This window comes from Musca autumnalis, unplaced genomic scaffold, assembly GCF_047663935.1.
Source record: "Musca autumnalis isolate F117 unplaced genomic scaffold, ASM4766393v1 scaffold_1, whole genome shotgun sequence".
In the NCBI taxonomy this organism is placed as follows: Eukaryota; Metazoa; Arthropoda; class Insecta; order Diptera; family Muscidae; genus Musca; species Musca autumnalis.
Genome location: NW_027411644.1, coordinates 38,349,427 through 38,375,177, shown reverse-complemented (window position 1 = coordinate 38,375,177; position 25,751 = coordinate 38,349,427). Strand labels below are relative to the sequence as shown.

The window sequence follows — 25,751 nt, the reverse complement described above, 5'->3', positions numbered from 1 at the left end:
GCAATCGACAGTGGGGATCTTCGAAAGCGAGCCAAATCCAACGAAAGTTGTTAATGTAAGAAGCATTTCGAAGTAAATGGTCTCTTGTTTCTTTGCAAAACTGACCGTGTGGGGACTAAACGGCTTCAGAAATCTAGGACGGTTAATTCTGAGTGTTACACTACAATTTGATTGCCAGAAGTCTCCTGAGAAATTAGAAAAACGACATGACAATGCGAACTCTCACATATCGATCTAAACCTCCCTGTCGATCTAAGCCCTGACTGGGGATCCAATGACTTTATTTGATTCCAGAATATCAAGAAAAATAGGCGCAGTCATCGATTTTCGTCGCCAGAAGACGCTGTAAAAACATTAAAAACCCACGTTTTGGAGGTGTCTAAATCGGAGTGCAAAAAGGGATACAACAATTGGTTTGAGCGCATGAAAAAAGGTGTAAATTATGCTGGAGACTACTTAAGAAAATAATAAAACTATTGGTAAATATTCGCTTTTTCATTATTAGGCTAGATAGTTATCGTTCAGCCCTCGTAGCTCCACAAAGAGAAAGGAGTGTTATGCTGTGTCTCTTCAGCGTATTTTTATACCCTCAGCATTTATGCTAACGAGGGTATATACACTTTCATACGGGCAAAATGTGCCTCATCGAAATAATGGTTTTAGGCCCCAAGTATGTTTGGACGAAATGTGTTTCAGACAATTTGGAGTTGATTTAGCCATGTCCGTCTGTCTGTCTGATGGGTTATATCGGTCCACTCCTTCCGGTACCTCCCCCACAAAAGTTCGAACATATTTGGAAAATTTGTGCGTACGATAACTCTTGAAGGGAGCAACCGATTAGGTCCTTACTTTGCACATCGTGATATGTCTACCAGACTTACATGAGGTTCCAATATGGACTCAATCGGTCCACTCCTTCGGTTACCTCCGACTCAAAATTTCAGATAAGTTCAGTTTAGCACCAGTTCTTGAATCACTTTGATTTTTGTTGTAGCAACATGTATTCACTGCCCCCTACGACGGTACAAGTTTCATCAGGGGCAAGTCCATACTTCCTGAAAAAATAGTCTTAAAGGTACAAAACACTCCTATGAAACCGTGTGTAGTGGTTGGAGCGCAAGATAATTCTCGAACGGATCTGCCGATTCGCTCCAAAATTTGGCTTTCGTGATATCTTGTTCAAACTTAGTTTAAAATCGAAGAAGTGCTATATAGAATCACTCCTTCATGTACCTCCCTCACAATAGTTCAAAATTGTTCGGAAAAATTGTGCGCACGATAACTTTTAAAGGGAGTGACCGATTTGGTCTATACTTTGCACATCATAATATATCTACAAAAAATAGAATTTTAATTTTGTTGAAGCAAATTGCATTCGCTGAATCAATTATGACAGTAAAAGTTTCATCAGGGGCAAGTCCATACTTCTTGAGAAAACAGACCGAAAGTTGTAAAAAACATCTATGACACCACATGTAGTGGCTGGAGAGCTCGAACCGAATACTGCGTTCGTCCACACTTTGGACATCGTAATATTTCTTCGATTATTAAATGAAATTCGAAGGTGGTTTATATAGGTCCACTACTTTCGGTACCTCCATCACAAAAGTTCGAAAATATTCGCTAAAAATTTACGAGCGATATCTCATATACGCAGCAACCGATTTTGTCCAAACTTTGGATCTCTAAATATTTTGTCAAAACTTAGTTCATGTTCAAATGTGTAGATTGCGGCCACAATAATCCATCGAAATGGCTAAAATTTGGTATTTAGTCTTCTCATCGCCATATGTCCACGCCTTAATATAGCCCCCATAGAACGGTACCTCCCGATTGTCGGTATTTTGAAGGTTGTGACCTCAAAATTCCACCGAAATAGCTGAAACTTGGTACATAGTCTTCGTTGGTGGTGTGTAACTTTCCCCCATAAATTTACAGGTAGAGGTGCACGCCTGCATATAGCCCACACAGAACGGTACCTCCCGATTTTCGGTATTTTATAGGTTGTGGCCATAATAGCCCACTGAAATGGCAGAAATTGGGTATTTAGTCTTCGTTGGTTGTATACAATTTTCCCCCAGAAATTTGTCGGTACAGGTGCACGCCTGCATTTAGCCCCCATATAACTGTACCTCCCGATTTTGGATATTATGAAGGTTGTGGCCACAACAACCCATCGAAATGGCTGAAATTCGTCGGAATAGGCCCACGCTTATATATAGACCCTATAGAACGGTTTCTTCTGATTTTCGTAATTCTGAATATTGTGACGTCAATATCCCGCCGAAAGACTGAAATTTGTTATTAAGTCTTCCGTGGGGTTATAAACTATTCCAGAAGAGAATTATCAGTATAGGTCTACGTCTTCCTATATCCCTATAGAAGCATACCACTTAATTTTCGGTATTTTGAAGGTTTTCGCCACATTTTCTTACCAAAATATAGGAAACTTCGTATTTAGTCTTCTTTTAGTCTAAAACTTTCCGCCAAAAATGTGTAAGTAAAGATCGATGTTTTCATAAAGCTCCCATAGAACGGTACCTCCCGAATTTCGGTATTTTGAAGGTTAGCCACATTGTTTTACCGAAATTGCTGAAATTTGGTATTTAGTCTTTTTCGTCAACGAAACTAAGCTAATTGTTCCATTTTACTTCCATACAACTCATGGTGGAGCGTATAACGTATAACGCCGTTCTTACTTGTTTCTTTTATTTTTGGCAAAAAACAGACGCAATAGCCTAATGACCAACTATCAATACTACAAGACCGTAGGTGTGGTGTGTTGAATGCGGATATAACGGATACAATTTCATAAGTGTATATTTATCTGTATATCGTCACCATAAATGCCGGAAGACGTAACCGACATGGAAATGGAAATTCGTTTTTTGATGGAATCTGATATATTAAGCTAAAATACATGCTCTGGCAAAATTTCAAGCTTCTACGTTTAAAAATAACGATCCTATTCAAGAAATGCCAATAGACGTAACAGCATACCGTAATTTTCATAGAACACAAAAGGCGCAACCCACATTATTTCAAAACTAAACAGCATTACAAACAATGTATTCTTTGATATTTGCAGCAATTATAATGCCAAAGGGACGGCTTATTGAGTTAATGTATAATTTCCACGGGGGCGGATTCGGTTAACCGGTTATTTGACCCGAAAGTTCTGGTTCAAAACTGGGTTAGACCCAGTTCTACTGAACCGATTACTACAAAATGGGAAAGGTATGAAAGCTTATGGAAATATCTATCACATGGTGTAGTTACTTTAACAGCTTTGTCTTTTACTCGGCTTATTTCTCCATATGTGTAATTTAACTCTTAGGTTACCATATCTCAAGAATGGTAGCTTTTTTCAAAAATCACAAAGACCATTCTTTTAGTTAATTTTTAAAGCAATAACTTTGACTTTAGACGGTTTTTACTGGTCTTACAGAAAAAATCCATAATTGAAATAATTGAAGATGATGACAGAAGACCTATGCCCTGATTTAAATAAACATCTAAAACGCACATATGGAAAACAATATGTTAACCGGAAAAAAAGGAAGTGGTTATTCGGAAGGCAATGCTCGTCTCGATATTGTTCATTTTTCCAAGAGAAAGAACGAACGGAAATATTCAAAATTTGAGACGTTGATACGAAAACGTGTATATGGTCAAAATTCACGTCGTTCTAGTACAAAGATGTATTCTTTAAAGACGGATACGATTAGGCTGTAAGTTTGAAAAAGATGGTCTGGTCAACCAACCCATGGTTTAATGGAGATCAACTGATTGTAATAATCGAATAGGTCCAGACAAAAACGCAAATTTTCTGTATTGGTTTGGATCAGAGTTTCGGAGTCGGAGTGTGAGTCGAAAAAAATAATTCGACTCCGACTCCGGGCAAATTTTTTCCACGTTATAGAAATATAACATTAAATTCTAATATAACATTAAATTCGAATCTTCTTCTAGGATTCATTTAGATGTAGACATTCAAATAACAGGATCTGTCCGCCAGGAAAAGAGATAGTTCATGTGTATCCGAGTTTTCTACACAATCAATGTCATACACGAAATTCAATGAAATATATAATCATAGAGTTTTCATGAGAAAGGATCGGGTAAAAGTGATAAAGGACAATGAAAACATGACAATATAGATTTCTTGTCCTAATGGACCGACCCTACATAAAATTTTTTTAGCAACATTTTTGTAGAATATTTTCATGCACGAAATCTCATCGTCTGCTTATTTTTCAATTCCTGAAAACATCCATCTGCCTACGTGCTGGGTAGTATACACAATATATCTCAAATATTTCAATAAAATTATCCACTCCACACCAAAGTCCAAATTTTAAGCTCTGGATTGTAGTTTAAGGGGTGATCCCTACTTATAAATTTTAGAAAAAAGTAGAAAGTATAAATATCATAGAATAGGTGGTCAAATTTTTAAGTTGATCGGAACAATGTTGCCTTAGTATGAGCGTTGGATGGGAACAATTTATTTTATTTTGTATGCCGCATATAAACTGTGTATTTCTCGAAATCGGCCACATAAATATATGAAAATTGATTTATTAGTTTTCGAGCTAGAGTTGGCACGCAAAATGCTTTAATAAAAACAGGATTTCGTAGACGGCCTAAAAACTTCGTAATATTTTTCTCTGTCAGATGAAGAAAAAAATCGGCCAAAAAGTTTTCTCGAAAAAAAATCATGAAATATGGTTTTTATTGAGCTTTAAACTGGGGGTCTCCTTTTGAGGCTAAGCACACTAAACCCACTAAACACCAGTTTTAAACTTGGTCATGAATTGCTTATAATTTTTATTGCATGTAGTCCTTATGATTTGTATTGCCCCTTCATTTTCACATATTTTGAAAGCTTAAAGATTTTCTCACGCGGAAGAATTCCGTCCAGACTATTCTAGTGCAAAAAAGGAAAATCGACAAAAACTTTCTAACTTTGCTGTTTTTCAATGTAAGGCAGAAACAATATTGATATGCTCGAATGTATTCGAACGAATGTCCTTTCTAAAGAATATGTAAGGAAAAACTAACACATTAGCCTATATAGCCCAAAATATACGAAAAAGTTAAAATTTTGTGCATATTTTATTCATTTTTAGTGGTATAGGAATTCACTCTCGGAGTCGACCCGGAGTCGGAGTCGGAGCCGGAGTCGTGAAAAAAACTCGTCTGGAGTCGGAGTCGAGCCAAAAATACCTCGACTCCGAAACCCTGGTTTGGATTATACAAAAAGACAGGAGATCCTACAGTCACTGCGAGCATTGGCTTTTGATCCTAGCAGTATAATCTTTTTTAAAACTGATATCAAAGACGAGTACCAGATTCTACCATAGAGAAGTTCCAGAAATTTTGAGGCAGTGGATCCTCCTCAGATGTACACACAAAGGCTAAAAGTTTCAAAAAAGAAATTTCAACACCTGCAAGATTTAAAACGCTTAAGTGATTGTCATTACTTTTATGACAACATTCCTTATGACAATTAAAAGTTACATTTAAACTGTTACAGATCACTTAATTTATATGAACTATATTTTGTCCATAAATTGACTTAAATACAACAATAAATATAATATTCCAGATTTAATATCGTCTAATACAATTGAAATTATAATTAATTATAGTGATGGTTGGAATAAACAGTTCACCTAATTGTGGTCCATTGAAATATCAACGTCAAGACTGGGAATTGAACCCAACACCGTCAGATGGCTAGTTTAAAGTTCGCTTAACCGCGTAGGCCAATAAACCAGTCCTAATTTGTTTATAATTTTTCATTTATACTAGTTTCTTCAAATGTATACTCAATAAATTGTAGGTTACGTCTTTTAGTATTTCAGAAAAATACAATACCAAAAGACGTAACCCACACAGCTTCTAACATTCTGGAAAAAAAATTAATTTTTTTCAAAAAATATATTTCTTCTCTGTCTTAAAACACGATACTAAAATTTTTCGATATTTTATAACACCGTTTTCATTTTATAACGTTTTTTGCTTCTCCTGTAAAGTTTTATTTTTGTGGGTTACGTCTTCCGGCATTTATGGTGACGATATGTACGTTGGAGTTTTTCATATATGTACGTTATTCCCTTATGGTGGTGCCTGCTGCTTTATGATGTTCTTGTTGTTGTTATTTCTGATCTTTATATAATTTGCTAACTTAGCAAAGGGACGTTGATTTTATTTTTCGGTTACCTCGGAAAAACGAAATGAAAGGGTGGAATACCAGAAGAAGCAAAAACAACGACAACAATAAGAAAATCTACTAAAACCTCTGCTGAAGAAGAATATAAAGTTTTTATTTTGTATTAAAAACCGAAGAAAACATTTGTTGGCCATCTCCACAATTTCCGCTTTACAACATTACTCGACAGTATTAGAATAGGGTAAAATGAAAGTGGTTTCCAAAAACAAAAAAAGTTTTTAAAATATTGTGTGTTTGCATGAAGGCGATTTGTGTAGTCATCGATCATCTATCTGTCATTTTGTGTTTGGTTTTCTACTTATTCTTCTTTATGTTTTGCAAGTAATATTTTAAAGTGAAATTTTATGACATTTTAATATAAATGAAAGTATTTTCGTTCACATAATATTTTTTGTTCATGACATATTTTATGGTTAATTTATTGATTAACAACAAAGTTTTGTTACTATTTTTGTTGTATTTGGGTCATATAAAATTTAATTCAAGGCCTATACAAGGTCGGAAAATAAATCCACCTGATTATTATGTTTGTTGTCAAAAACATTATTGTGATTTAAAATACAAAGAAACTCAAATCACAATAATGTAAAATCTATTATGTTTGTTGTCAAAAGTTGTTAACAGAATTCTGATTGGCCGACCTTCTCTAGGCCTTGATTTAATCGTTCGAGTTTCCTCAGCATTGATAATTTCAGAGGAGAAATGTTACCTCAATCTAATCTGATTATCTACAATTTTATTACGTACCTTGCATTCCAGATTTTGTAGAAATTAGTTCAGCAATGACAGCGGTGTACATTTTTCTGAAAAAGAAAATTAAAACATATAATTAAATGTAATATATAGATTTAGAAAATTATATTGTTCTTCGTAATATTAATAAAAGTAAATAAAATCAGGGGCAAAAGCTATTCCGCCCGTATATCCGACAAAATAAAGATCGTCACAATACTGCCAACCCAATAAATAATTTTGCCATTAGTCGATGTTTTCAGAAATGCCTATGGCTGGCAGTGCTGGTGTTGGACAATACAGAGATCACTATTTAGTAGTAGCTAAGTTGCCATATGGCCGTTTAAAACGCCCATCATGAGGTCTTTTATCTATAGAAGACCCCTTTGCGAGGTCTTTTATAGCATCATCTATGAGGTCTTCTCCATAGGAGGGCTTTTATCTATAGAACACAAGGAGGTATTCTATCTACAGAATACCCTTTAGGTGGTCTTAAAAGGCGCTTTCGGGAGTTCTTTGTTCGGAAGAAGACTTAATTGCGAGTTCCTCTATCAAAAGAAGACATATTTGAGAGGACTTAAAATAAAATTTTTGGGAGGTGGGAGGATCTTAAAACTGTAAAATACTTTTTAGGAAATCTTCTATCTACAGCAGACCCGTTTTGGAAGATTTTTGTTTATGTATGACCCCTATTTAGGTGGCCTTCTATTTATAGGAGACCCTCATACAAGATATTCCAAATGTAGAAGGCACTTTGAGGTCTTTCATATATGAATGTTTATCATGTCATAGGTGGTCTTCTATCTATAGAATTCCTTAATAGTAGGCTTTTATACCCTCCACCAGAGGGTATACTAAGCTTGTTCTTTCCGTTTGTAACACATTGAAATGCAGTCGGACCTCGATTATCCGTAACGGTCGGGACAGGAGGCATTATGAAAGATGGGCTATTTCGGCCCATGCTTTAGCATTTAACGGTACCTTCCGATTTTCGGTATTTTGAGAATTTTTTGCTACAATGTTTAACCGATCTAGCTGTACTTCGATATTTGAGGTTCTTATGGCTCACAACACTTCTTCACCATGTTTTGGTATAGTCCCTCATATAACGGAACTTCCGATTTTCGGTATTTTCGTAATTTGGCATTTAAGTCGATATAGGTCCATGTTTTGGTATAGCGCCTATGTAACCGTACCTCCTGATTTTCAGTATTTGTAGGGTTTTAGCTAAATTTTTTGACTGAATTTCCCGTAATTTGACATTTTGTGTTCCCTACAGTCACGAAACTTATTTACCAAAAATGTTCATGTTTAGGTATAGCCCCCACATTTTAGCTAAAATGTTTAATCGAACTAGCTTTAATTTGACATTTTATGCAACCAGCTATCAGGAAACCCTTCCAACTGTCGACATAGGTCCATGTTTAGGTATAGCTCATACGTAATGGTTTGACTGAACTACTCGTAACTTATTCAGCAAAAATTGCCAACATAGATCCATGTTTAGGTAGAGCATCCATATAACGGTACCTAACGATTTTCGGTACGTTGAGGGTTTTAGCTAAATTTTTACCCGAAGTAACTGTGATTTCACGTTTTACGTTCTTAGGGGTCACAACAATTCTTGACCAAAAATTGTCAACATATGCCAATGTTTTGGTATAGCCATCATATAACGGTTTCTCCCGATTTTCAGTATTTTGATGGTTTTAACTACATATTTTGACTCAATAATTCGTAATTTGATATTTGAAGTTCCCTGCAGTCAGTAACCATCTGCACCAAAAATTGTCTTCATAGGTTCATGTTACGGCATAGCCCCCTTACATTTAGCTATATTTTCCGATTGAACTACCCGTAATTTATTATTATCCCTGCAAAAACAAACCTTATCCACCAAAAATTTTCGACATGGGCCCTTGTTTCGGTATAGCACCCATATAACGGTATCTCCCGATTTAAGAAAATCTGAGTAATATAGCTACATTTGCTGACCTAACTGCCTGTAATTGGACATTTGAGGTTCCCAGTGATCACGAAACTTCTCCAACAAAAATTTTCATCATAGGTAAACATTTTGATTTGGTATCTCCACATTAAATTGTGAAAATTACTTATTCCGGCCGAATTTAATGATTTTGTTTGGCATTAACCTGTAGTTTAACATTATTTCTCATTGTAAGCGAATTAGACATTGTTTTTCAGCTTCTATATCGTTGCCAATATTTATTGGTTTTTGAGAAATATCACAAATAACAAATCTCTGTTTCAATTTGCACAATACAATTTCTCAATTTGTATTTATGCTAACGAGGAAATATACACCTTCATACGGGAAAAATGTGTCTCATCAAATTAATGGTTTTAGACCCCAAGTACGTTTGGACGGAATGTGTTTCAGACAATTTGGAGTTGGTTTAGCCACGTCCGTCCGTCTGTCTGTCTGGCTGGCTGGAGCGCACTATAACTCGCGAACGGATCAACCGATTCGGTCCAATATTTGGCTTTCGTAATATTTTGTCCAAACTTATATAATCAAAAAACAATTATATAAATTTACACTATATAGTGTCAAATATTGTTTACAGGATCCCACTGCGTGTAGTTATGAAAAAATATATTCGCTTCTTGTTTAGCAAGTAGGCATAATAACAGGTCAAAGTGACCCTATTTGGGACAAAAATTTCTCATAATTTAAGTTGTTTTTTAAAATATTATAATATCCAAAATAAACAAAGGGTTTAAAATATTTTTTGTTTGTAATTGTAATGAAACGTATGTGAAACGAATTTAAAATGTTCAGTGTCGCCAACGAAGTCCACGTTTTTTTAATAATTCATGTCCATACTTGTTGATGTTTCTCAAGGTCAATTTTCACAATAAATGGTGAAAATAGTTGTGAGTAAGATCGAGTTGGGCTGTGTACCTTATTATTTCATAAAACAGAAAGACTTTTTTACTAATTTCCATCGAAACATGCTGCACATATTTGCACTTTTCATTTTTATGTGATATTTTGTCTTGCAGATATACATATACACATTTTTGTGGATTCAGAATGTCAGGGTAAATCCCTGGCGTTACGGTAAAATGTAGAGTTTTAAGGCGAACAAATTTCTAGAATATTTTGATCTGATGCGATCACATTTTATAGGAGATTTTAAAGATTTGTGGAAAAAGGGACCAAAATGACACTTTTATGACTCACACGAGGGTTAATTTATTTATAAGAAAATTATTCCTCTCATTCTTGTCAGTAAAGTTGCCAAAGACACTGTATACCTAAAGTACAATGATTCCAAGTAATCTTAACTCAAATATTTCCAGAACTGTAGAAATGGCAGAAGCTTGCAACCCTATTTTAGTTCCTTGCTTTTTGGCAAAATTGATACCGATATTTCCTTGGTATGTAATGCAAATAGAGATTTCATTTCTTTAGTGACTTATAGTAAAATTTAGCGGAGAACATTTTTGTCTTTGACGCCATTCTTTTAAAATGATGTTTGGTATGACAATTTTGCCAAAACTCACATGAAGTACGACCTTAACCCTATAGTAAATATTGATGGCGAACAAATTTGTAGAATATTTCGATCTAATACGATCACATTTTATAGGAGAAGAGACCAAAAAGACGCCTTTAATGACCTCTGAGGATTAAAAAATATGAAAAATGACGACCGACCCGATAAACATAAGTCCATTCATTTTTAGATTTTTGGCCAGGTTTTTTTTTTTTTTAATTGGCCTCTGTGCACTCCTTCAGGTACCTCCACCACAAAAGCTCAAAAATGTTCGGAAAAATTGTGCGCACGATAACTCTTGATGGGAGTGACCGATTTGGTCCATACTTTACACATCCTAATATATCTACCAGATATAAATTAGGTTCGAATATGGACAACATTTGTCCACTCCTTCAGGTACCTCCCATACAAAATTTTGGATAAATTCACTTTAACACATGCTCTCGAATCACTTTGATTTTTGTTGTAGCAACTTGCATTCGCTGCCTCAATTAGGACAGTAAAAGTTTTTTCAGGTGGAAGTCCATACTTCTTGAGAAAACAGCCCGAAAGTTGTAAAAAATTCGAAATGTCGAAACTTAGTTTATGTTCAAATTTGGGCTCTATCTGTCAAATCCTTGTGGTACCAACCACACACATGTTCAACATTTATGTGTGGTTAACGGTCTGTTCGAGGATCCTTTGTACATTTTTACCGAAGATCTTCCTAGTGGCCCTGTTTAAAGCGATATTATGTTTTTCGTAGGCTAGTGTGATAAAAATGCCCTATCTATCGTTAACCTCGCAAATTTTTGAGCTTCAATCCTATCCATACTTTTGTCGGTTCATACGCCAACATTTTGAGAACCCCCCTAAATACATATGTTTTTTTTGGGAAAAAAGTATTTCAATCCACACAGGCTCAGGGTATATGTCTGCCGGCAAAGCCGACTGATACTTTTTTACTAGTCTTGTTCTATAAATATAAAAAAATCGAATTTCAATTCGAACTCAATTCAAATTTCAAATCTGGCATTAAAGTTATATGAGTAAATCCTATACCCAGCAAAATGTTCGATGCCAAAGATGACATTCAATCATGGGTGCAAGTGATCTAGCATGTCATCTTTTTAGCATCTTCATCGATGAATTTTATATGAGCGTGGACCCCAAAAGATGACGTTCTTTTCTGGATCCTAAGCATGTCATTTTAAACAATGCGTTGACATGTCATTTCCACCAATGCTTTGGCATGTCATTTCCACCAATGATTTGTCATTTTCACCAATGCTTTGACACGTCATTTTCACCCATGCTTTGACATGTCATTTTAACCAATGCTTTGGCATGTCATTTTCACCAACCCCTTGACATGAAATTTTCATGTCTTGTTTGGAAAATGGAAATGCTGTATTGAAATATGGTTTTCATGAAAAACAAAACTCTTTATTAATTCAAACGAATTCATAAAATAGCTACAATTAATTTATCAGTTTAGTTTTTCAAAAGTTTGCATCCAAAATTGCAATGTAATCACCACCGCTGCAACGCAAAAGATTACTTCCTCCGTTCTCCGCAACTGATATTCTTTCATCTTACAAAAGGTTTTTTCAATTATCTTCCCATCACCAGTTCAGATTTCAACATGGACTCCAAATGCACTCCTTTAAGTATTTTTATTTCATAAATTACTTTTATTTTATTATTTTGTTATTTTATAACAACATTTTGGTAATTTATAATCTTTTGTTTAGTGACGAAAATATGTAGGGATCTACAACCCGGCTTGCTTTAGGGATCTCTAAGAACAAAATGTAACGAACGTGGAGGAGAGACTTTTTATGGAAAATACCATTTATACTTAATTAATTTATTTTTAATTGTTTCTTTCCAAAAGTAGTTTCTTCTTTATTTTCAGATTCTTGTTCCTTTTCGTTTCGGACTTTTTTTCAAATTCCAAGAAGCGAGATTTGATTGATTTCATTCTATGTCAGATTTAGAACAGACAAGGGAACTTTTAAAATAGCAATGTGTGCAGTCCGATTCTATTTTTAGCTCGATGGTTGGGACTTCATTTTTATTGCAGACATTTCGAGCTTCATATAATACCAATTGTTTAGAAGTTTTAGTTGTTTGATATGCAGGAAATGTAAGACAACATCACGACGACAGTCCTAACAACTTTGGTCTGTTCCAGAAACTGCAAGAATCTACTTATTTTTACTACGATAAAAATTTTTCCTTTATGTTATCGGAAAAAATAGTAAAAATTAGTAGATTTTTGCAGTACTGGAACATACCAAAATGAAAATAAACAGGTGTGTAAATAAAAACACAAACATCATCTCTATTGGATCGATGGAATGGGTACAAATGCTGATGAAAAGATCGGATCTTTCACGACTTCCTTTGCATTGGTTCAAATCCTAATGAAAAGATCGGATCTTTCACGACTTCCTTTGAACCAATGCAAAAGATGACATGAAATCACGTCATCGCAAAGAACCCCTTCCGTCAAATTTTGCTGGGATAGGATTAAATTCGCACAATAGCTCACACAAAATTGCTTTACTATTTGTGAAAGAGAAAGGCAAAAACAACCATAGAGCATATTTAAATGCAGCATAGTGCATCAGCAACGCAAGAGCGAATATTTTGCAGGATGTATTGTTTTTTAAATGCGTCAGTGGTATTTGAAAAACCTTCAATGTACATAACCTATTATTGAACAGATAACAGTCAGTAGCAGCAACAATAACAGCAACAATACAATGCTACAATTCAGATGGTTGAGATGGAATAAAGTGCTATGTGACTATGTACGTATGTCTGTGAATCTGTTGATATGTATATACATACCACTAAGGATATACATATGTACCTATACTGAAACACACATCCATTTAAGTAAATATCTACATAACAACATTGCATTGAACAACAGCAACAAAAAACACTGATATGAAACAGCAACAACAACAAAAATGACATTCCACTATGCTTTGCTATTGTCGTTATGTGTCCTTCTCTTTGCCGTTACTGGTGTAACAAAAGCTTTCCATTGAACTTTTGTGTGGAACTACAACGATCTTTTTGGTATACCGACATATTCGAATAGGTTTTGGATCTTCTTGGATCTTCATGTATATTTCGAAAAAATTCACGATGTGTAAAGTTTCGATCAAATCGGACACTCAATTCGTAACGTATGGTGATCTGGTGATCGGCACTTTAGTTGGTGTTCGCTGGATTTTGTATAGCTTTTGTCCTATAATTGTAGGAGACGTGGACTAGCCCCCGAAAAAATTACCGTCGTAAAAGGAAACACTCACCAAAGTCCATTGCTTTTACCCACTGGGATTTAAATCGTCCATTTCCTTTTTTCTAGCAATACCTGTGCTTAAGTATTATCACCATTATCATTATATTCAGGATCATCTTCTTTGGAAAATAATACATAAAGCTTTGAAGTCCCTCCCCAATGTCCAGAACACAAAGAAGAATAAAGTATTTTACGACTGTGTCATTCAATCATAACAATCATATGTCGCCTATTTATGTTTATTTATATTACTCACATATTACTCACTATATTACTCACTGATCTTCTTATGGGCACTTAGTTGGGTTTACTCTCCACCACCTCCTCCTACTGTCATTCTGTTCTGTATACCCTACACCACTATGTGGAAAGGGAATTATAAGTTGGTTGTGCCCAAAATGTTTGTAACGCATCGAAATAATGTTCGTAGACACATACTTATACATATATATACCAAAATGAGTGTCTCGACGAGCTGAGTCGATCTGTCTATGTGTGTCCGTCCGTCTGTCCATCTAAACCTTGTAATCACGCTACAGGTCGCAAAATGGTCACCAAAGTTTGGATGATGATGGGGGGTCCCGGAGGAGAAGAAGTCTATTCATTTAGGTGATGGTCGGAAATTTTTAATAGTTCGTAATGGGCAAAAAACTTATTTGTAGAAAAAGTCAACGTTTTATTAAAAAGCAAATATCTCAACCTCTATAAGGGGTATATCAAAAGCAAAACATGGCAATGAAAGTAGAAAATATCACCTTTCTAACTATCTAAAGTAGGTTGTCGTAGATGGTCAAACAACGAAGATATCACAATAGTCGCAAATTAAACTCAACTTTTCATTTTTGCGATTTTAGTTATAAGGACGAATATCACAGATTTGGTTGGCGACTTCCCAAAGCAAGGCCTGACTTTGAAAGTAGAAAATCTCATATTTACAATAATGCAAAGAAGTTGGCGTAGGTGGCCAAATAACGGAGATATCGCAATAGTCGGTAATACATCCCATTTGTCCATTTTTTAGAAGTCACGCTACAGGTCTGAATTTTGATCTGATCATCACGAAATTTTTGGGTTGATGGGGTCTCACAGAGAAAGAAGCTTATTGATGTTGGTGGTGATCGGATAGTATTTAGGGGCCGGAATGGACAAAAAAACTTATGTGGAGAACATTAAAGGTTTTATTCATATGCGAATATCTCTGCTTCTAGTAGGCGTATTCCGTCATAATAGAATGGCGTAAGCGTTCCAACAACGGAAATATCGCAATAATCGGTAATGCGTACCATTTTTCAAATTTTTATAATCACGCTACAAATAGGGCTCCCAGAAAGGAAGAAGCATATTGAGTTTGGTGATGGTAGGATAATATTCAAGAGTCGGAATGGGCATAAAACTTATGTGGGCAAAAATTTAAAGTTTTTTTCTCATGCGAATATCTCCGCTTTTAGTAGTCCTATTCCAAAAGGAAAGTCCGTCAATGGATGAGGAGAATTATCACCTTTATTATGATGCAAAAGAGGTTGGCGCACATCCCACTTTCCCATTATTTTTATTTGAATTGTACTGACGATTATCTCAGCTTTGGTTGGATGAGTTTCAACAAAGACGATGTGTTCCCAACTGCTGTACCAAATTGGTGAAATGCTTATGATGATGAAAAAGACTCTGGAGTATCCAAATTTCCAATTTATGCCATTTTATTTCCATGCCAGATATTTCTGCAATCTGATCGTATGAAATCGAAACAAACTTCGGATTTTTTTTAAAAATTCAAACGGGTCTAGTGATTTTCACTGTTGCTATCATTTTGTAGTTATAGTGGAACATTGTAAACTTTGTGTTCGAAGATGTTAAGTCTATCAGTACTATCATGACAGAGAAATGTTCAGTTCAGTTGTCAAATTGGATTTTAATGCAAATATTGCAGCATGGGGTCGCACGGTTGTTGAAAGCGCTGATTTAGCGGCGCAAAATTAATAACTTGCAAACGAATTGAGATACGTCACTGAAATTTGGCACAAACTCAGCTTGTTTTCGGTATTTTGAGGATTTAAGCCACAATTCCGTAGCAAATTACCTGTAATTTGGTACTTAGAGTACCTAGTGGTCACAAAATATTTTCACCAAAAATTATGGACATAGGTGCACGTTTTGATATAGCCCCCATGTAACCGTACCTCCCAATTTAAGGTATTTTGAATATCATGACCACATTTTTAAACCAACTTGGCTGTAATTTTGCATTCCGTGTTCTCACTGCGTATAAAATCTTCTTACAAAACATTTTCAACACGGATTTATGTTTCGATGTAGCCACTTTTATGGTACCCCCGATTCATTGAATTTTTACTTGTTATCCCATATTTAATAACATATTTAGCTAAAACATGGTATTATAGTGTCTCCGGGGGTAGAACTCCTTCTTGCAAACATTTCTAATGATAGGTCCATATTTTGATATAGCTCACATACAAATGCCCAGCTAAATTAGGATTAATTTCAAGCAAAATCACAAAGTGCAGTTATCAGAAGATTTGCAAATATTTGCAGCCCTAATGTGTTTATTCCGTATCCAGAGTCCAATTTAATTCCCCAAAAATAGTCGAACCTAAGTTCGGCTAAGTTTACAAGATGCACTCTATGGAACAAGCGCGTACAACCCATAAAAACACTAAAAAATTGAATTTTTTGAAAATTAATTGCTATATAACTAAGTACCTCCAGACCCCAAACTAATTTTTATAATTTAAATCTCACCCTCTGCTATTAATTGAATATAAATCTTGTCCAGTTTCATTACATTTAAACAAATATGAAGTTAATTTTTTGCAACAATTTTTTAAAATCTGATGCAACAAAAACTCTTTCATTTGATAGTGAATAACTGAGTGAATATTTACAACAAAAAAATTAAAAAACAAAATCTTTGTCTGCGAAGTGTCTGTAATCGATACAATGGAAAATATTTCGCAATTTTATAGTTCGATTTTTTGACTTTTGCGCCGCTAGATCAGTGGTTTCGACCAGTGTGGGTCGCCTCGCCACCTATTTTATACCTCAGGATTTAGGGTAAAGGGGATACATACAAAATACGACCAAAGATATGTCTCATCGAAATATTGGTTTTAGACCCAAAGTATATTTGGACGAAATTCGTTTCAGATAATTTGGAGTCTATTTAGCGCTGTCCGTTCATCAGTCTCTTTTAATGTCTAGCTGGCTAGTGCGCAAGTTGAATTGGAATTAGAAAAACACGGTTTTAATTTTTAATGTGCTTTATTTCCAACGTTGGTCTTAAGACTAATTTTAAAAAATCATATTTCTAATAGTTTGTCATTTAATGTAGCGAAGGTTTTTTACTTACGCTGCATTAAATGACTGTCTGTGAATGTGGGAACGAAAACAAAAGTTTCAAATTTCATTTGAGACTTTTGTTTTTCGCTACATTAGGCAGACATAAATGAATTTAATTTAATTTTAATCAAGGAGGAAGGGTTGGGACGTAACTCGTCCACCCCTTGCCAGAAATACTCCTGGATTTCTTTTATTATTTCTTTTTTTTTAATTATGTATATAAAGCAAAATCAGTATACATTTAAAGTTTATTAATACAGCATTTGTAATTATTAAGACAATTTTGACATTTTAATTTACAATTATTACATATGTTTCTATTTTTTCCATATGTTTCTATATTTGCCAATATTATTTTTACACTGGTAATATTATTTTCATTAATAGTAACAACATATAGTGTTAAGTTTTTATTATTTTTAAGTTTCATACATTGTTGTATGTATTTATCTATTTTATAAAAATAGAGTATTTTACTCATTTCATTTATACATGAACCTACTTTTTATCAATTTTTGGTCAATTCAAGTTCCATAATTTCTTGTGACTCTTTATTTATTGTTTGATATTGTTACCGTTTTATATATGTAGGTATATAAATAATAAAAATTTCATTTAACATTGATTCAAGCCAATTCAAGATTATTTTTTCTTGTGACTTTTATATTTTTTTCTTTAGAGACTTTTCATAATTTTGTAATTTTTTTTTGTCTATTAAATAGAAACTTTCTATTTTAATTTATGGCATCATTACCTTTTTTGAATTTTTAAGTTGGTTTTTAGTTACCATTTTTATTCTTAAGTTTTTTTTTTTTTTTGATATTTATATGATTTTACATAATTCTATTAAGCAGTATTACGATTTTATTATTGTATTCATAATTTGTACATTATATGTATTTTGCTTTTATTAATTTTTTTTTTAGCTCCAATCACTATTCCCAATTTTTGATTATTCCTTCTCATTGTCATTTGGCATTCTATAATTGAAGCCAATTGGGTGTCGCTCTTAAGAGGATCAACCCAGAAATTTAGATTATCAGTGGTACCTCAAAAACGATTAAATTGTTTTTGGCTGGGGGTAATTCAGCTAAAAAGTACCCTGATATTTTCCTTGTTTTTGTCCCAAACAAGTACTTTAAAAACAAAAATTGACAATGAATCCTCATGAATCTTCAGACCCAAGAGAGGAGAAGTTTTCTTCAAACAATGGTACACTGGTTTGGAATATATAAATTTTATGATATTTTATTATTATACTTCTTATTTTAGTTTATTTTTTTATTATTATTATTTTTATTATTAATTGTTGTTTATTATTGTTATGAGTATATATTTTTTATTATAATTATTTTTATTACTATTTTTATTTTTTTATTTTTTACTATTGTTATATATTTTTATTATTATTATTATTATTTGTATTGTTATTATTTATTACTATTTTTTTATTGTTATTATTATATATTATTGTTATTTTTTATTGTTATATATTTTTATTATTATTATCATTTGTATTTTTATTTTTATTATTTTTATTTTTTATTGTTATTATTATATATTATTATATTTTTTTGTATTGGTATTAGTATATATTATTATTATTCTTATTACTATTTTTTATTGTTATTATTTTTATTGTTATATATATTTTTTATTATTATTTGTATTGTTATTATTAATATTATTTTTTATTTATTGTTTTCATTATCTATTATAATTATAATCTTTATTATAAATATTATATTATATTATTTGATTAAATATCTTTGCCAAATTATGGAAATATACTGAAATTTCTCCAATTTGCCTAATATAAAACATATTAGGAATTGGGTACTCTTCAGTGGTGTTAGTGTACATCATAACCTATATAACTACACAGCACTTTATTTTATTTTCAGAATAAATTTCATTAACAAATTAAAGTGTGCTGTTTTAGGCTATGCATTAATTCCTTATTTAATTTTTTGATTTGGCGTTCAATCTCAATCGATGTTATAGGTCATTGTAATTTGAAAACTTTATGACTTACTTTTTTTTTTTTGTGAATTTTATATTCGGATTTTTTTTTCTTATTTATGTATTATTGAGAAATTTAATGCTACTAAATTTGTAGCATAAAATTGTATAATTATTCAACATTTATATAAAATTAACATTTTTAAAATTTACTTATTTTATTGATGTATTACATATATTTTGGTTGTTTTTTTTTTACTACTCCGTTTTTCTTTCATGTTTATTATTTTATTCACATAAACATAAATTTGTTATTTTATAAAAACATTCTTCACATTTTGTATAGAAACATATTTTTCTTAATTGCGACTTTTTAATTTCTGTATGTAAAGTCATAGGGGTTTCACTCTTTGGAGGAATACACCCAACTATTAATAGAATTAGACAATTTTAATTGAATATTTTGGTTGTGTCTCTATTTGACAATTGAAATAATAATTGAAATAATAAGTACATTTTCAACATTTTGTTAGTACATATATTTGGAGGTCACTCTAAAGAGGACAATACTATAAAGAATAACATGTTTTAGAAATATACCATAACAATTATTTCTTGGTAATTTCATTAGTTTATTCATTATATTATTTTGTAATAAAATCATATTTTATAGCTATTAAGTACAAATTGATATGTGTAAATATATATAATTTACTGTAATTCAATTAATTGAGTGATCAATCAATTCATACATATATTTATAACCTTTATTTTGAGAATTTTCTTGTCTGTATTTATTCATATTTATCGAATATTGATTAATATTAATAGTATTTGATCTATTTTTATTAATAACTTTTGAATTAATATTAATTCTTATTATATACTTGGATATATATCTTCCTTTTTGTTTGAACTCTTGCCAAATCCAGGTTTAGGCTTAATAAGTGAATTCTTGTTCTTTTGATGTTGTTTCTGTTCTTATTGCATTTTTGCTCCATTTGATGTTACTTCTGTTCCATTTATCGTTGTAGTTGGAATTTTTTAAGATTGTTGCATTTTTTCCTTCTGTATTTTTTACATTTGAAAGTTGGTTTAGCTTTTTTAACATTTTTGTTTTATAATGTTGTAAATTTTTTAGTGTATATTTCTCTATTCTTGTCACTTGTTTCTTCTAAGAAATTTTTTCTGTTTTTTTTTGCACATTTTTTATTGTTTATAATAATTTTTTCATATCATTTTTTATCAGTCGTTTGAGTTGACTTTTCTTTTCCAATTTAGTTTTCTTTTTTATTGTTTTTGTTAAAAAAAAGCCGTTAACACTTTATGTTAGCTATATCATTTAGGAACATTATTTGCCACATCCATAGTAACACTTTGTTTTGGAATTTGTTTTCAAAATTTTGCACCTTTTCCTGTCTTTTATTTGTTCGTCTAGCGAGAAGTTCCATATAATGCCATATACCTTCTGGTTTTGTATGCTCCTTTTGACATTTTTGTAGCGTCTTGTCGTATTATTTTTTATTATATCTAACATACTTTTGGGACATAAATTCACTAATTCATAATGTTCTTGCAGTTCAGAGGGTTCATTAACTTTTTGTTGTTGAATTTGTTGTTTCTTTTCTTCTTCTAATTGTGGTTGCTGCTGTATTTGTTGTTGTACTTGTTGTTGTCGTATTTGTTGTTGCACTTGTTGCTGTTGTAGTTGTTGTTGCACTTGTTGCTGTTTTATTTGTTGCTGCAGCTGCTCCATTTGTTGTTGATGTTTTTGTATTTGGTGTTGTTGTTGCTTCAATTGCTGCTGCTGTTGTTGGATTATCTCTTCCTGCATTCTAATTATTAATTTTATGTAATTTATGTCGCGATTATTATTATTAATCTTAGTAGAGAACATTTTTTATATTTGTTTTTTTTTTCAATATATTTCAAGTTGTTTAGATTAAAATTTTTATTGTTTTTAGCTTTTAAATTATTATCACTTAAATTTATTTAAAATTGTTTTCGTTTAGTTATTGTTTATATATATTTTATTTTTTTCTAACGTTACAATTTTTATTTTACTATTTGTTTGTATTATTTATTTTAAGATTGTTTTTTCACTTAATTTTTCCTTATCTTTAAAATGATTGTCATTTTATTTATTTTTATTATTTATTTTAATTTTTCCGAACGTAGTTTTTTTTCTGTTTTATTCTTCGGAATAAAACAGTCCCGACTGCGCCAGTTGAATTGGAATTAGAAAAACACGGTTTTAATTTTTAATGTGCTTTATTTCCAACGTTGGTCTTAAGACTAATTTTAAAAAATCATATTTCTAATAGTTTGTCATTTAATGTAGCGAAGGTTTTTTACTTACGCTGCATTAAATGACTGTCTGTGAATGTGGGAACGAAAACAAAAGTTTCAAATTTCATTTGAGACTTTTGTTTTTCGCTACATTAGGCAGACATAAATGAATTTAATTTAATTTTAATCAAGGAGGAAGGGTTGGGACGTAACTCGCACGATAACTTTCGTACGGATCTACCGATTAGAACCAAATTGTATACTTCGTAATATTTTGCCCAAACTTTGTTTAAGTTCGAATGTAGGCTATGTCGGTCTACACCTCCCCCAAAAAATTTCAAAAATGTTTTCGATAAATTGTGTGAACGATAACTGGCGGAGTGAGCAATCGATTTGCTCCAAATTTTCCATATATTATTATTCCTTCCAGATATAGATCGGATAAGACTATATCGGTCCTTAGGGTACCTCCCACACAAAATTCGGAAACGGGAATTTAAGAGTCCTCTCGAATCGTTTTGAATTTTTTTCAGCAGATTGTACTTGCTCCGCAAATCCGCATGTTAACTCTCAAGGGGATTTTCTGATTGGTCGAAACTTTACACATCGTATTATTTCATCCAGTCATGTGTCCGGTAGGAATATGGACTATATCGGTCCGTCCTTCGAGTACCTCCCACACAAAATTTGGGAAAAGTGCAGTTGGAGGACCCGTATCGGATCTATTTGATTATTATTATTTTTTTTTTGGAGAAGCTTCATTTTACGGTCCCTATTCTGGTCCCTTTCCCTGGGTAAGTCATACCTCCTGAGATAATAGTCCAGGGGGCCTATTCTGTAACTTTTAAATAACTTTACTCATTGTTTATTTTACAACAATTTCATTTGTTTGTTTTGTAGTTGTTACAAAAACAAAAGAAATTTTAACAACTTTTCCATCGACAAAAGTTAAAGAATAGGCCTACAGAAGTTCCAAAAACCCCTACCAGCTCTAACTAAAATTACAAATCTGAAAAAATAATTCTCAAGTATTTCCATAACTCAGAATTTATCTTACTAAAATTGATTTGGTATAGCCCCATATTACGATACCTACAGATTCCACGTATTTTGAAGCCAATTCGTGTTACAAAATAAATATATTTTTATACGGCTGAGGGTATATCACCGTTAGCGGAGCTGACTTATACTATCTTCTTTGCTGTGTAATTGAATATGAATAATTTTGGGATTTATAAATTTGTTTGCATGCAAAATTTTTGAATTCCTATTCATTGTTAGTTATTTCTACCGGTATAAAATATATTTTAGATATCACAATATATGCCCACAATGAACTATTTTCTAGGCATATGTGAGGTACAAGTGCACAATTTTGGAGGATAGATTTCAATAAACTCGTTTTTCATGTCTGAAATACTCAGGAAATATCACCAACATTAAACGACCTTAGAAAACGACGACATCAGCTACATTTTGATTATGTTCTCCATAGTATAAATTCCATTTGTGGTATAGATAATTACAGAGAGAAACACTTCAAATGTTTGTTTATAAAGATAGAAATGTATGTTAACCAGAAACAAAACAAGAAGAACTACAATGCATTATTATGAAGTTACTGAAGAGAGGAAGTACCCTCATTTTGAGAAGCTTCCACTACCAATCGACCGGATTCCGAGGCCGGATCCGGAGGTAGGCGCCAGCCCAACGACTGGCTTGACTTCCCCGGAACCAGCCACAGTACAAAAACCAGTAGTGCCGGCCTGTTCGAACCCTTTGCGGACCCCTAATGTGTCTGCGGTAGGGGAAGACACCAGGACCACACTGGCCCCACCGACACGGTCCTCGAAGTCGGAGAAGCAAATTGGGAATTCACGGGAGGAGTTGCCACATCAGCCCCCAGCTACTGTGACAACCCCGCCGGTGAATGCCACAAGAGCTGCTGGGGAAAATATAGGCGGGAAATGTTCCAAGGCCGCTGATTTGCGCAAGCCTGTTAAACAGGCATCTGCGGTATCAGTGACGAGGAACAAATCAAGCCCCTCGGGGAACAACAAAATTGGCCCGAAAGGGAATATCGGCTCTGCTGGAGGTCGGGCGATTGATGGGACTGACGGCCCTTCAACCTCAAAGCTGGCTAGCGGTATGAAGAGAGTGAGGTCTTCTGAGGATCCGCATCCAGATGCTAAGAGGCTGGGTGGTCGCCAGTCCGACAATCGACCGGCATCGTATGCTAAAATGGCCGCCCGACAGACGGTTAAAGGAGACCAACCAGGGAGGGCCTGTAAAGGCAGCCCGGGCCAAAAACTTCCTAAACCTGCTGGAGAGAAGCCATATGAGCCACACAGGCCTGCAAGAATGACGGCCCCAGATGACCTTCTGGTGGCAATCATTGATAGAACTGACCCTGAAGGTAGGATCAGTGACGATCACTGGTTGCTGGTAGAAGGTCTTCTGAGGAATGTCATTACTTCCGATGATGTGGATGAGAGGAAGACCGGCTTCGGCAGGGCATCCGTATACAAGGGTGTCAAAGTTATCAACTGCAAGGATGAGGAATCGCGTGATTTCCTCACCCAAACAGTAAATAGCTCTGGCGCTCTGTGGGACGGCTGCAGGCTGGCTGCGATTCCCATCGCCGAGATCCCATCAAGAGTAGCGGCTACAACATGGGTGCCACCTCCAGCTTCGGATGTGGCACAGGTGTTGAAGCTGATCCGGAAGCAAAACAGGCCCATCCAGACTGATAGCTGGAAATTGGTGAGATCCTATCCAGAAGGCGAAGGCACGGTGATGAAGTTCTCCATGGACAGTTCAAGTGCAGAGTTCATCAAGAATTGTAAGGGAAATCTGGACTTCGGGTTGGGTTCGGTTCGGTTCCGCTTCTCGCAGCCTCAGTAAGGAGTTCGGGCAGCAGGACCTTCGCGTGGTGCAGATCAATCTGCATCACTGCAAGGCGGCGGCTGCAGAACTCCTTCTCTCCCTTACAAATTCGGTAATTGACATCGCTTTGGTCCAGTAACCCTATCTCTACAAAAATAGGGTTTCTGGACTAAACGATGGGCGGTACTCCCTGTTCTATTCGTCGAATTGGGAGAAGGTAAGATCTTGTATTATAGTGAAGAAAAGTTTAAATCCTATTCATCTCCATAATTACAGTGATGGCGACACGGCGGTAGTGAGGCTGGAAGTAGGCTCCGGAAGGGCCTTGGTGCTAGCCTCGGTCTACATGCCGTACGAGGTACCTGACCCACCTAGTCGATTGGTGCGCAAGCTAGTGGATGAGATCTCGGGCAGTTGTAATCTCATAATGGGCTGCGATGCAAATGCCCATCACTTCCACTGGGGCAGCAGTGACAGTAATACGAGAGGTGAGTCCATATTCGATTTTATTTTAATTAATAATCTACGAGTGTGTAATAGGGGAAATACGGCCACCTTCCAGAATAGGGTAAGGGAGGGGGAGGTATGGAGGATACTTCCATAACGGACTGGAGAGTATCGGAGGAATGTTCCTTTTCGGACCATAGGACGATACACTTTCGAGTCCCGAGTGGAAGTAAACGGCAACAACCTCATAGGGAAGTGGACAGACGGGTTGAGGATCTCACAAATGTCCTCAGGGATTGCTATGAAAAGACATGCCCATTAACTTACCCAGGTAGGAGAACACAGCCCGCTTGGTGGAACAAAGATCTAGCTAACCTCAGGAAGGTTAGTAGGAGAGCATACAACAAAGCGAACAGGACCAAACTTAGTACGGATTGGGATCTGTATAAGAACAGTTTCAATAAGTACAAAAGTGAGGTCAGGAAAGCTAAGAGAAACTCCTGGATTAACTTTAGTGAGTCGATAGAGGGAGTAAACGAGGCGGCAAGATTTCGTAAGGTAATCTCAAAGGACCCCAAACCTATTGGGAGCATCAAACGAAATGATGGCACGTGGACGAACTCTGCTCTAGAGACTCTTGATCTATTGGCAGAGACTCATTTCCCGGGATGCAAGGACGCTGTGTGGTATCCGAGCTCGGAAACGAACAGAACCTATACACCCGATGAGAGGTTCTTCGTCAATAGGTTGATAAGTGACTCAAGGATCTCTTGGGCGATCAGCACTTTTCAACCCTACAAATCTCCTGGCCCAGATGTTGTCATTCCGGCGATGCCACAGAACGCACCACCGGTATTGATCACCATACTGAAGGTTATTTTTAGGGCTTGTCTATTGCTGTCGCACGTACCGGCACTCTGGAAAGAGGTAACAGTGACTTATATCCCCAAGGCTGGGAAGCCAAGCCACGCGTTGCCGAAGGACTACAGACCGATAAGTCTTTCCTCCTTTCTATTAA

At 34.5% G+C, this 25,751-nt stretch overlaps 1 long non-coding RNA gene across 1 annotated transcript in view; it reads right to left on the bottom strand.

The window, feature by feature from the left end:
* Positions 1 to 25,751, bottom strand: part of LOC141390488 (uncharacterized) — a 238,347-nt gene that overhangs the window by 118,108 nt on the left and 94,488 nt on the right. Inside the window, exon 3 of the long non-coding RNA XR_012409378.1 lies at positions 6,983 to 7,038. This is a non-coding gene — a long non-coding RNA (uncharacterized lncRNA). The remainder of the gene's footprint in view (positions 1 to 6,982; positions 7,039 to 25,751) is intronic.